We start from the raw sequence: 14656 nt of genomic DNA on the forward strand, positions 1-14656 counted from the left end.
CTGCCTGGTCTGCACACACAGGGCGTGTGCAGTGGCTCTGGCGGCGGCTACAGGTAAAGGGGGAGCAAGTTCCCTTCCCCTCAGTGGGGGGTGATTGCTGTGCTTTATTCATGCCCTGGAGTAAGGTGCTGCAGTTAAAGAAAACCAACCCCCTCTACACGTATTAACAACATGGGTGCAGCTCAAAAGCTATTGCTGACTGATAAAAGCCAACCAAAGACGGATTTGTGCTTTGTGGTGCTGTTTGTGTAAAGAGTTAAATGCGTAAGAATGTAATATATGATTCATGGTGACATTCACATATATTATTAATCACAGGCTGTTGATACCTATGATGAGAGAGGGAGGGAATGGGATGAAAAGGGGAATTTTAGCTGTAACTGCAATATTTTGTTTCTTAAAAACAAAAACACTGTTATGGGCTAAAACGTGTCCTTCAAATGCATATGTGGAAGTCCTAACTCCAGGACCCCAGAATATGGCTGTATTTGGAGATAGAGCCTTTAAAGAAGTAGTTAAGGGAACATGAGGTCATATGGAGAAGCCCCAGTCCAATAGAACCCGTGTCCTTTAAGGACAGGAGATTAGGACGCAGACAGCACAGAGACTACAGAGAGGATGTGAGGGCACAGCAAGAAGGTGGCCGTCTGCAAGCCACGGAGAGAGGCCTCAGCAGAAACTCCACTTGCCAAGCCCTTGATCTAGGACAGCGGTTCTCAACCTGTGGGTCCCGACCCCTTTGGCGGTCGAACGACCCTTTCACAGGGGTCGCCTAAGACCATCCTGCATAGCAGATTTTTACATTACGATTCATAACAGTAGCAACATTACAGTTATGAAGTAGCAACGAAAATAATTTTATGGTTGGGTCACAACATGAGGAACTGTATTTAAAGGGCCAGAAGGTTGAGAACCACTGATCTAGGGCTTCTAGCTTCCAGAACTGTAAAGAAATAAATTTCTGTTGTTTAAGCCACCCAGTCTGTGGGATTTTCTTATGACAGGCCTAGTAAACTACTACAATATCTGGAGCAAACCTGGCAAAGTGTAACATGTTTATTCTATAGTTTATTGGGACCATAACTATAGATTATATTATATACTCTTCTGTATGTTCCAAATATAGAGTGTCCCCCAAAAATGTATGCACACTTTTTTTTCTGATAGCTCAATTGATGTTTCTTTCTTTACAGATTTAACCCATTGGAATTAATAATTATTCAAAGTGTATATACATTTTGGGGACACCTTATATTTCTATATTAAGAAAATAATAAGATTCCAAAAAAGAGTGACACAAATACAATAAAAAATGTACCTTTGACCACCTTTCAGGCTGAGGTGTGGGCACTCTATTTGGGTGGATGGGTGTCCCCGCACGGGGTGTGTGTCTTGGACACAGGACAGGACTTCCCGTCTCTTGTCTCTGCCAACCCCGAGGGCAGTATCACTGCCTGACACTGACCTGCAGAAGGTGCCCGGGGCAGGCACACCTGCTTAGTGTCAGCCTGGAAATGGTGCACATCACGCCCCCTGCCACTCACCAGCTGAAACCCAGTCCCCCGCTGCCTCTGACTGCAAGCCCCTGTGATCTGCCTCGCCGGGCACCCAGGACAAGGAGAGAGTGTGGATTTGGACAAGCAACGCATCGTCCTACCCACACTGTCATAACCAAGAACTTCAAATTACTACAGTTAAATGCCATCAATAGAAGAATATTAGCTCCTGTATTACTCAGGGTTCTCCAGAGAACCAATAAGAGATATTGATAGATGATGATGATGATGATGATGATGATGATGATGATGATAGATAAATAGATATAGGTATAGATAGATAGATAATCAATTTATTCTAAGGAATTGGCTCAGTCAATTCTGGAATTGGGAAGCTGAAGACCCAGCAGAGCTGGAGGTGTCTTTCCAGTTTGAGTACGAGGGCCTGAGAACCATGAGAGCCAATGCCGGGGTTCTTGTTCTGGCATTAAGAAGGGTGCAGCAATCTGGAGAAGGTTGTGCATAGATTAAATAGGAGTCCAGAGACAAAATATAATTTTGAAAGGCATTTGGGGATCAGGGGAGCCTAGTTAAAGAAACTAAGATCTCCTTGTCTCAGGACCCCATGCTTTTTATTAACACAAATTGTCCTGAGGCGAGGTGGAGATATACACTTCAAAGGGTAGGGTTTCTATACACAGTCGATTATCAGATTGGAAGAATTAGCCTACGGCTGTTCAGGTGTTTGGCCAGTAGGAGGCAATAACATGTAGATTAAGATGCCCTGAGCTGTCTGGCAGCAAACAATCAATTTAATGCATCCTTTTCAGGTTTTGGGAAATGCCCTCAGCCATCTCCAGATGATTTAGCCCTGCTGACATGCTGGAATTGGCTCCAGGCAAGCCAAGGTCTCAGTTCAAGTCCAAAGGTGGGGGAAAGCCCCGCCCCCCCATCCTTCCCTGGAGGTTGTCAGCCCTTTGGCTCAGGCCTAGCATGGATTGCTGAGGCCCACCACCTTGGGAAGGGCAATCTGCTTTACTCAAAATGGTACTCTCCTCCAGAAACACCCGCAGGGACACCCAGACTCATGTTTGGCCAAATGCCTGGGCACCTTGTCACCCAGTCACATTGGGACATAGAATCAACCATCACGACTCCCATAGGGAATAAAGTATCCAACCTTTACTCTCAGCGCCTCGCAGCCTTTCCCACACCTAATCCTGTGACTAAACTTTGGAACTTTAGACTTACTGTCACCGCTGAATCCATGTTTTAATTGTCCATCTTCTTTTACAGTTGCATGTATTTCCACCCGCATTTGTACAACCACTTTTTCTAGTGTCTGCTGCGTTAGGTCCTTTGTGATTCACTCCAGTCCCTTTACAACCCTACACTTGAGTCTTGATTCGCCTTTGGGTTTCTGGAACACAGCTTTCCTCCAAGTCTGAGCTTTGAACTTGGCAGGGCTCCCAATTATGTAGTGTGCTTTTCCATAAAAGTCAAAATCGATTGTTTTTCTGGATACAAAGGACTCTCAAGCTGTGATTCGATCAAAACAAACAAACAAACAAAAACATTTTCCACAAGGGGATCAAAATGTGGAGAAATACAATTCTGCCTGCCAGTGCATAACACTTATAACATATCTTCATTTTCCTTCTTCTGTTTTTGTAATTACAACCTACAAGATAAAAATATAGTCGTAAATTTAGCAAAAAATAACTCCAAGAACACAGATGTAACTGCAAGCTCCTCTGTTAACAAATATTGAGCCTGCAAATTCCCACGGATGTGGTGAGAGCTCAGAGTCCGCTCTGTGGGGTGAAGTGACCACGTGTGGGGCCTTCCCTCGGCGGCCCGGGCTGCACTGGGTGTACCTGGCTGGTGCCTCGTGTTCAGATCTTTACAAATATGATTGGCACCGTCACATCGAGTCAGCAGAGAAGCAGCAAGGATATTGAAAAAGTTACTGAGAAAGGGCACACGGTTAAAGGGGGAAGAGGCTTCTGGCAATGAGAGAAGGAAGAAGGCGGCGCAGAGGCACTGCCTGAGCTGTTTGAGAGCCTGAGTGGTTTTGAGGGGAGAGTGAACGGGGCAGGAGAAGAGAAAGTGCCTGTGAAATCAACTTCATTCTCGAAAAGTGAGAGGAACTGTTGGACTGAGAGAGGCAAACAAGCCCGACATCCGCCGCCCTGGTGTGAATGTGGCGGAGACCTGGTGCGGAGAATGAAGGGCGAAGTGCCCTCTCTGGGCAGCTGCTGACCCTGGCTCCGAGGGAGTCAGCACCATCAGTGGGAATCACAGAGCAGCACGGGTGGCCCTCAGAGGGCTGAAGAATAATGGGTGGCCCGGCAGGTTCCGCGGGACGAGACAAATGCCTGCCTTGGGTTTCCAAGGAAGACAGCGTTTGTCTATTTGGGGGAAATAAATCTGCTACAAAATATACATGTCAGAGGAGACGAATAAGCGTCACGAACATTGATTCACTTTCCTGTTAGGCAGACGTGCAATGGGGAACCACCAGTTTATGTCTGTCTCAGTTATTCGGGCTTAAAACCATGAATTTACAAATATCCTTCAGACCCTCATCTACCCAAAGTATAGACTTGCCCTAAGTAACAGTGTGGTAGGCCCTGATCTTTTTGTTGTTGTTATAAATAAAAATTGGGTTACAAAATATACATTGTTATTTACTAATGCTTTCTGTCACAAAGGTGTAGGGGGCTTTTTTTTTTTTTTTTTATCAGAACATATAGATATACCCTATTTCTTTTAATGACCACAGAGTCATGTGTAGAAATTCATATCATAAAATATTAAACAATTCCACTGGTGGACATTTAGGATATTTCCAATTGGGGAGTGGGTGTATATTTATATGAGTGTGTAAACATACGTATGTATTACATATGTGTGCACATGTGTGTATACATATGTGTGTATATATATATTCAGTAGAATTGCTATGTCAACTTGTACATACATTTCATAATTTGAAGAACTAAAATTCTGTGGCAATTCATATTTTCACCCAGTTATTTTTAATGTTCTTATTTTGAAAAAAAATATTATATGTATCTAACATTTACAAGATTAATACCTAGAGCTCCAGAATACCTTTAACAAGATTCACGGTTGTTAACATTGACCACATTCATTCATTCATTCTCTCCTCTCTCTTTTCTCATTCTTTTTGATTTCAGAGTAGTTTCATATATAATACAATTTATCCTCTAACATCTCACTCTGTGTTTTCTGAAAACAACCTGTTCCTTTATGTAACCACACTCCCCTCACCCAGTTCGGTGGTTTGAACACTGACAGCACTGTTCCCCGCTGCACAGTTCTGTTCCACTTTTGTCAGTTGTCCAGCAATGCCTTTCCAGCATTTTCCCGCCATTACGGGATCGGGTCCAGAATCTGGTTTTGCATTTAATTGTTGTGGCTCCTTAGCCTCCTTTAATCTGGAAGCAGTCCTTGCTTAGCCTTCCGTTGTTTTTCATGCCGTTGACCTTTCTGTAAAACACGGCAGGTTATCTCACAGAATGTGCCTCGGTTTGGGTTGGTCTGAGGTTTCCTCATGATTGAAGTCATGTTTAACATTCCGGCCAGAACCGTGGAAATGGTGCTATGTTCTCAGAAAGCTACCCCTAGAGGCACGTGCCACTGGCCCACTCAGGGGCCATGTTCATTTTTTCTTTTTCTTTTTTAAAAAATATATTTTTATTGATTTTTTACAGAGAGGAAGGGAGAGAGCTAGAAACATCGATGAGAGAGAAACATCAATCCGCTGCCTCCTGCACATCTCCCACTGGGGATGTGCCTGCAACCCAGGTACATGCCCTTGACTGGAATCGAACCTGGGACCTTTCAGTCTGCAGGCCAACGCTCTATCCACTGAGCCAAACTGGTTTCGGCATTTTCATTTTTTCTCAGCGGGTAAGTCTTATCTAGCTCAGTGTCTCGGTGTAATTGCTATCACCCACTTGTATGTATTAAATTCCCCGAAGGGAGACAGATTCAGATCATGCAAATGCCTGTTTCTCATCAGACTCTCATGTCCCAGACATACTACCCATCAACAGTTACTATCTGGACAAGTCTTTCCTATAATGACTTCCAAACGGCAATGTCCAGCTCACCACCACCCCCTCCTCATTTACCAGCTGGCATTTTATTGAGGAAAGAGCATTTTCTTTTCATCTCTTTATCTAGCTCTCTAGTTGTCTTACTATCTCAGTCTACCCATCCATCCATCCACCCAATCACTTGTCTATTTACCATTAGTATAGATCAATGGCTTACTATTTTATTCAATTGGTTATATTACATTACTGTCTTTATTTTGATACTTGATTTCTTTTGCCAGATCTGGCTGGCAGGATCCCTTTAAGCAGGCCCGTGCGTCCTTTTGCTAAGTCCCCTAAGGTTTTTAGTACATGCTTACCTTCTGGCACAGTGAGTCCAGGGCTGGCACCTTTGCTGCCCCAGCCCTGAGTTAGTGCCTGCTCCAGGCGTCCTGGCTCTCCTTGCTGGGGACCGACACCAAGACCCGGGTCTGAGTTTGTTCACTGTCACTGAGATCTCCCTGCCTTACATCATCTCCCTGGACAGGGCTGTGAAATGTTTGTATTTGAATATTAGGAATCATAGATTTACACGGATAGCCCTCAAATCCCAGTCTAACCCCCAAGATTCTTCTGTTTCCCCATCCCCAGGGGCAACCCTGGCTCCCAACACAAGGCACATTTGCATAATCCTGTATCCCACAGAAAGTTGTTCAGGTTGCTACACACATACTACATACCATGACAAACATACCTACTAAGAAAAGCTCAAGATTAATTTGCAGTTCATTATCCCCTGCACTGAAAGTACCTTGTTCAGTTGTTACTAACATTACTAGTTTCCTCTGCAGCTTAAATTTACAAAACAAATGGGTTCATTGGCCTCTGTTTGCATTCAATTTAGCCTCTTTTTCCCCTTATAATGATTACATTTTTTATTGAATTTATTGGGGTGAAATCCTGTATAATAAAAGCCTAATATGCTAAGTGTCTGGTCATCCAGTCGGCCACTCAACCAATCAAAGCATAATATGCTAATGATATGTTAAGGCCGCTCAACCGCTTGCTATGACATGCACTGACCACCAGGGGGCAGATGCTCCAACAGAAAGGTTAGCTTGTTGCTGGGGTCTGGCTGACTGGGACTGGGCAAGACAGGTGAGGCATACCCTGGAGCCCTCCAGCAGTCTCTCCCCGGCTGGCCAACCTCCTGTGCCCTTCCCCAGACCTGATCGTGCACCAGTGGGGTCCCTCGGCCTGACCTGTGTCCTCTCACAATCCAGGACCCTCAGGGGATGTCAGAGAGCTGGTTTTGGCCTGACAGTGTAATGACCAGTTTCTATGACACACACTGAGCACCAGGGGGCAGACACTTAACACAGGAGCTGCCCCCTGGGGATCAGTGCACTCCCACAGGGGGAGCACCACTCAGCCAGAAGCCAGGCTCATGAGGAGCAAGTGTAGCAGTGGTGGCGGGAGCCTCTCCCACCTCCACAGCAGTGCTAAGGATGTCTGACTGCCATCTTAGGTCCGGCTTCTGGACTGTGAGAGGGCCCAGGCCAGGCTGAGGACTGCCCCCCCCCCAACCGAGTGCACAATTTTCATGCACTGAGCCTCTAGTTGCTTAATGAAATCATAGGTTTCAGGTGTACAATTCTATAATACGTCATCTGCATATTGTACTGTGTGTTCACCATCCCAAGTCAAGTCTCCATCCATCACCATTTATCCCCTCTTTACCCTCTTCTACCTCCACCCCCTTTCCCTCTGGTAAATGCCATGCTGTTGCCTCTGTGTCTATGAGTTGTTGATATTGTTGTTTTGCTTAATCCCGTCACCATTTTCACCCAGCCTGAACCCCCCTCCCCTCTGACAGCTATCAGTCTATTCTCTATCTATGAGTCTGTTTCTATTTTGTTTGTTAGTTCATTTTGTTCATTAGATTCCAGTGCACGAGGCTTTCATTTTCTCCACATCCTCGCCAGCACTTGTTGTTTGTTGATTTATTGATGGTAGCCATTCTGGCAGGTGTGAGGGGATATCTCACTGAAGTTTTTTTTGTTGTTATTGTTGTTTGTTTGTCTTTAATATATTTTTATTGATTTCAGAGAGGAAGGGAGAAGGAGCAAGGGACAGAAACATCAATGATAAGAGAGAATCATTGATCGGCTGCCTCCTGCATGCCCCACACTGGGGATTGAGTCCACAACCTAGGCATGTGCCCTGATCAGGAATCGAACCACGACCTCCTGGCTCACAGGTCGAAGCTCAACCACTGAGCCACACCAGCTGACCGGGCCTCACTGAAGTTTTAATTTGCATTTCTGTGATGATTATTGACATTGATTGGGCAATTTTCATATGTCCATTGGCCATCTGTGTGTCCTCTTTGGAGACGTGTCTATTCAGGTCTTTTGCCTGTTTTTTTAAATTGGATTGTGTTTTGTTTTGTTTTTGCCTTTCAGTGTTATAAGTTCTTTATGCCTTTTGGATATTAACCCCTTATCAGATGTATCATTAGCAAATATGTTCTCCGATGCAGTGGGTTGTCTTTTCATTTTGTTGATGGTTTTTTTACTGTGCAGAAGCTTTTTAGTTAGATGTCATCCCATTTGTTTATTTTTTCTTTTGTTTCCCTTGCCCAAGGAGATATATTAGAAAAGATATTGCTATAAGAAATGTCTGAGATTTAACTGCCTATGTTTTCTTCTAGGATTTTTAGGGTTTCAAGTCTTACATTTAAATTTTTAATTCATTTTGAGTTTATTTGTGTGTGTGGTGTCAGAGGTGGTCTAGTTTCAGTTTTTGCATGGATCTGTAAGGACAGGGAAAAAAGCCTCTTTTTTTCTTTGCTGTGGCCTTCCACGATTTATGAGAAGCACCTGGTGATCAAACCCCAAGATTGTTAGTTACTCAACAAAATATTAGCAAATCAGATCCAGCAATATATTAAAAAATTCATACATTGTGATCAAGTGGGATTTATTCTGAGGATGCAGGTAGGTACAATAGCTGCAAATCAGTAAACATGATATATCACATAAGCAAAATGAAGGATGAAATCACATGATCATATCAAAAGATGCAGAAACAGCATTTGACAAAATCCAGCACTCATTTATGATAACAACTCTCAGCAAAGTGGGACTAGAGGGAGCATACCTCAATGAAATTAAGGTTATATGTGAAACATTCATGTAGTTGTTTGGTTTGTAATATTTTCTTATAATCCTTTGTATTTCTTTGGTGTCAGTTGTTACATCTCCACTTTTATTTCTTAATCTATTTATTGGGTCCTCTCTTTTTTTCTTGATGAATCAGGTTAGTCAATCTTGTTTATCTTTTCAAAGAATTAGCTCTTGGTTTCATTGATCTTTTGTATTTTTTTTAGATTGTATCTTGTTTATTTCTGCTCTTATCTTTATTATTTCCTTCTTTCTACTCACTTTGTTGTTTGTTGTTCTTTTTCAAGTTCCTTTAAGTGTTAAGTTATACTGTTTATTTGAGATTTTTTTTCTTGTTTCTTGAGATAGGCCTATAGTGCTATGAATTTCCCTCTTAGGACTGCTTTCACTGTGTCCCTTAGGGCTGTTGTGATCTCATCTTTATTTGTTTCAAGTTATCTTTGGATTTCTTCCTTGATCTCTTCCTTGTTAACCCATTCATTGTATAGTAACATCTTATTTAGCCTCTATGTCTTTGTGTGTTTTTCAGTTACATATTTTTGAATATGTAAAATGTTAGCACCTTAGTTGCATTTTTCTGTTTTTGTCAGAATCTATAACATTTATATACTATTCTTTCACAGATGTCCCTTCCCTGTATTAGTCTTACCTCTACAATTAAATACATGAAATGCTCACTATTAGCCCTTTTGCCAACATTTTCCAAATTATTTCCTGGTTGGCCAAAGTTCATCCACAATAAATTCTTCAGGGTGGTCACAAGTGTACAATGTCTCCTGAATGCTGGCATGTTCAGAACTCCTTCTACTGCAGAATAGCTCAACCTCAACACTAATACCATTGGGGGCTGGGTAATTCTTTGTTACATAGTGCTGGTCTGCACAGGGTGGGATGGTTAGCAGCTCTCCTGACTACTGCCCACTAGGTGCCAGTAGCACTCCATCCCCCACTGGTGACAACAGAAAATGCCTCAGACATTGACAAGTGTCCTGAGGGGCAGGGCAGGGAGGCTCTCACTCTCCTACAGGGTTGACACAGAAATGGAAAGCCTTTGGCTACACTTTCTTTCCTTGAGGTCCCCTGTTTCCTTGAATTGTTTCCTCTTTTTAAAAGTGTGATGCCATCCTAATTTTCTTGTGCTGGTGAATAATTTTGATTTTGATTTTATTCCTGGAAGCCCAAATGATTCTTTTCATTTGTCTTTGAATTTTAATCATTTTAATAAGATATGGCTTAGAATTTATTGTTCCAGGTCAATTTTCCCAGAATATTGTAGTCTCTTTTAAAATGCAGATTTAAGCCCTGGCTGGTTTGGCTCAGTGGGTAGAGCATTGGTCTGCGGACTCAAGGGTCCCGGGTTCGATTCCGGTCAAGGGTACTTGCCTGGGTTGCAGGCTTGAGCCCCAGTAGGAGGTGTGAGGAGGTAGCCAATCAATGAGTCTCATCACTGATGTTTCTATCTTTCTCTCTCTCCCTTCCTCTCTGAAACCAATAAAAATTTATTTTTTAAAAAAATAATAAAATAAAATGCAGATTTAAGTTTTCTTTCATTTCCATTAAGTTTTCTTAGATTATAGTTTAAATGCTAGTTTTATTCGATTGTTTTCCCCTATCCTTCCCTTTGAATCTTTAATTATATTTATGTTGGACCTCCTTTGCCTATCTCCCATTCCACCCATTTGGTTGTCTTACTGCCTTTCTTCAACTTTATTTTCTATCATGCCACCCTCTCCCTTTACATCACAATATCCCAACTTATCATACAGTTTTCCATCTCTTGTTTTGAGCAATTTCCTGAATTTTATTGAGAACATAAGGCAGCAGATGCTCTCTGAAGTATGCTTCTGTTTCCTCCGGTAGTACTCATCCAAAGACTCTCCTTCTGACTCTTCAGCGTCACCTTTCTGTCTTCATGCTAGATGATTTTGAATAAAATAAGACTAAGACACATGGCTGAGATATATGCTATTCTTATTTCCACTTCTGCTTGTTTATCAAGGAACAAGAAAGTTATACCATTTCCTGTGTTATACATAATTTCCCTTTTATTCCCCCAAGTGCCATCAGATTGCTATGTGATACGTTCCTTCTTCCTGCTCTGAAATTGGAGAACTATTTGATGTGCGCAACCTTTAGCCAAATTTCTAGTTTACAATCGCCTGTTATCATTAAACTTTCTACTTCAAAAAGCCACTTATTCTTAAAAATAGTACTCTGGTGTTCAAGGAGGGCCAGTGTCATACCACTATCTTGTCTGTCGACAAAGTTTAGAATTTATTCCTGGATCAGCTATTTCTGCACTCATGACTGAAATCAACAGCCACCGCACACCTGGTTTCCTTCTAGATTGCAGATGTCAGATCACAGCTAATGCTGGAAATGGGTGTTAACAGACTTTGAACACTCTAGTCCAGCCGTGGGCAAACTATGGCCTGCGGGCCGGATCCGGCCGGTTTGAAATGAATAAAACTAAAAAAAAAAAAGACCGTACCCTTTTATGAAATGATGTTTACTTTGAATTTATATTAGTTCACACAAACACTCCATCCATGCTTTTGTTCCGGCCCTCCGGTCCAGTTTAAGAACCCACTGTGGCCCTCGAGTCAGAAAGTTTGCCCACCCCTGCTCTAGTCAGTAGTTTCTGTACAGAGGGAGATTTGAACTCCTCCACTCTGATGAATCAAGTCCGAGCTTGTGAGATCCTGGAAGTATTTTTCCACTAGTGGTTCCACCATCGTGCCTGTAGGCTTCGAAGGTTTGACTCATGGAAATCCTCCCTGTTTTCCAGCTGGTCCTTGTGTGATATTCCTAGCTCCTTGTGCTACTGACCTTGTCCATCCCCTCTTGAGTTGTTATATTTATGAGTTTGCAGAATGGCAAGTCAGAGAGCCCTGGCTCCCTATCATCACGACTCAGCACTAAGTGGGCTGTGATTATGTCACTGCTGCATGCGGCCCTCCCTACAAGGCTCTCCAACTGTGCACAGGGCAAGGTGTGAAAGCCCCCGGAACAGCTGTGAGCTCTGTACAGCCTGGGACCAACCAGCATCTCACCTGTACTCACATCTGCCATGTATCACAAACTCTCACCACACTAGGCTGTTAAGCTATTTCTCCAAGCCTGCCAGGTAATTTCAGACCTTGCTATTTCTGCTCAGATACTGTTTGCCTGCCTGTAACGCCTTGCCTCACAGCCAGAAATTCCTACTTATCCTTCAGGGTGGAGCAGAAATAGCAGCATCTCCTCTGTGTGCTACTCCCAGGTACCCAAAGCAAAACTACACCATTCTCTGTGGCTGCATTGCTATGGTCTGAATGTTGTATTGGCTGTGTCCCTCCAGAATTAATTTAAGTCCTAATGCTTAACGTGGTGTTATTTGGAGCTGGGATGTTTGAGAGGTGATTAGGTCATGAGGGCTGGGCCCTTATAAGTGGGATTAGTGCCCTTATAAGAGTGGCCTGAGAGACATCCCTAGTTTTTGTCTGAAGGAAATTATCTTTTAATAGATCACTAAACTTTTCCCCCCTTTTATAGCCTCTGTTCTCTGCCTCCAAAATCCCCAAAAAAGAAGTGGCAAACATCTGTGCTGCTTCTCATTTATCTCATGCACTCCATTATTTTCTGTGGTCCAGTCTGCAACATTGCATTGACTTTATCCCCAGATCTTGGTTATCCCCAGATCTATCCCCAACTTTGTTGTCCACAGAATTTGCTGTAGTGCCAAACATGTTTTCAGTTACCAGGTCTCATTTGGGTCTCTGATTGCTCCTTTTGTGTAGCAGCAGTCTGTTCTTGCTGTTGTAAATAAAATTTTTAATTTTTTTATTGATTTGAGAGAGAGAGAAAGGGAGAGTATCAGAGAGAGAGAGAGAGAGAGAGAGAGAGACATTGATTTATTGTTCCACTTATTTATGCATTCATTGGTTGATTCTTGTATGTGCCCTGACTGGGGAATGAACCTGCAACCTTGGCATATCAGGACAATGCTCTAACCAACTGAGCTACCCAGCCAGGGCCAAAAAATTGTTTTCTTTCCTGAGTGATCTTTGTTTCCTAAAAACATGACTATTTTATTTGTTAATATTAATGTTTCTCTGATATGTAATTTCTTTTTTTTATTTTGTAAGAGAACATTTATTTGGTAAGTCACAGAGGTAGAAAGACTTCCTAAAAGAAATGGGCTTAGGAAACAAGTCATGGAGGTAAAGGGAGGGCCCTTAGTGAGGAAGCTAATGGTAACATGCCAGGTGCAGGAAGCGGGAGGGGAAGGGGGAAGGCACAGGTATGCCCTGGGTCCTCCATCCTAAGGGTTTTAAGGGTGAAGATTTTATTTTATTATTTTTCAAAATATATTTTTATTGATTTCAGAGATGGAGAGAGAAAGCAAGGGAGAGAGAGAGAAAGAGAGAGAGAGAAAGAGAGAGAGAGAGAGAGAGAGAGAGAGAGAGAGAAACATCAATGATGAGAGAGAATCATTGATTGGCTGCTTCCTACATACCCCACACTGGCAATTGAGCCCACAACCCGGGCATGTACCCTGACTGGGAATCAAACTGTGACCTCCTGGTTCATAGGTCAATGCTCAACCACGGAGCCATGTTGGCCAGGCAAGGGTGGAGATGTTAGGGGAGGTCCTGGGGAAGATCTCAATAGAACCCTCAGCAGCTTTCCAGCTATGGTTATGGTCTCTACTGATTGTTTGGCCAGCACCTGGGCAGAGAGTCAGTAGTCAATGCAGCTGGTTCTGAGGCTGGTTTTGTTGCTTACCTGGACCTGGAGCTGAAATACAACTGAGGCCTAGATGTCATCGCTAGGGAGGAAAGGTCAGGGGGTCCAAATCACATGACCAGTGATATGCTAGAGGAGGAACAGTCACCCTGGGCAAGGTCCCTCTCTCCAACTTATTGTCCCTCGCTAGGCACCTGTGGCTTTTCACCTGGTGACCTTCCGTGTCTGTCTGACTGCCTACCACACTCCCCCTCAAGGACCTTGCCTCTAAATTCTTTCTGAGAAAAGGGGTACAGGGTCTCTTCTGTAGCTGCTTCCTGCTGAAAGGGGGTGACGTTTTACCTTAGAGCCAAGTGATCCTCACTCTCTGTCAGAGGGGAGATGAGGCCTGGGCAGGGAAGGAGGTGGTGATGGTGTCTAGAGGTGGAATTTCCTGAGTATGAGTAGGGCTTGTAACCTGGTGGAGACAAACTTATAAATGTTCGTATTATTTGGGCAAAAGCTAGAACAAGTATTATGACAGGTGTTCCAGTAGATAGAAAACACATTTTAGTTCCCACTAATTCCAAGTCAAAGGATGGGAGAAAAATGAAACATTATTTTGAAGGGTTGTAGCCAAATATTTAAGAAAATCAGATAAGTTCAGGATTCAGTTCAATTCATAGGTGAAAAATAAAACTTTGAAGACAATTAATTGCATTAGAGTCTAATATTCCTAACTGTGTATTACAGAATCTCTTGAAACACAGTTTCCCCTCAAATCACCCTCATTTTTATTAAAAATCCAAATTAAGAACAATTTACTGACTGTATTAAGTCCAGTTTCAGTGTGACCTGGTTGTTTGCATAAACACAATAAAAACAGCAATTGATCATATAGGCCAGTGGTTCTCAACCTGTGGGTCGCGACCCCCTTGGGGGTCAAATGACCCTTTCACAGGGGTCACCTAAATACATCCTGCATATCAGCTATTTACATGACGATTCATAACAGTAGCAAAATTATAGTTATGAAGTAGCAACGAAAATAATTTTATGGTTGGGGGTCACCACAACGTGAGGAATTGTATTAAAGGGTCGCAGCATTAGGAAGGTTGAGAGCCACTGATAATAGGCTCTTTAAAATCTGCTTTGCTGGAATCCCATGATTGAGCTTTAATTAGCCCCTCAGGGCAAAGAA

Source organism: Myotis myotis, unplaced genomic scaffold (genome assembly GCF_014108235.1).
Source record: "Myotis myotis isolate mMyoMyo1 unplaced genomic scaffold, mMyoMyo1.p scaffold_m19_p_5, whole genome shotgun sequence".
Classification (NCBI taxonomy): domain Eukaryota; kingdom Metazoa; phylum Chordata; class Mammalia; order Chiroptera; family Vespertilionidae; genus Myotis; species Myotis myotis.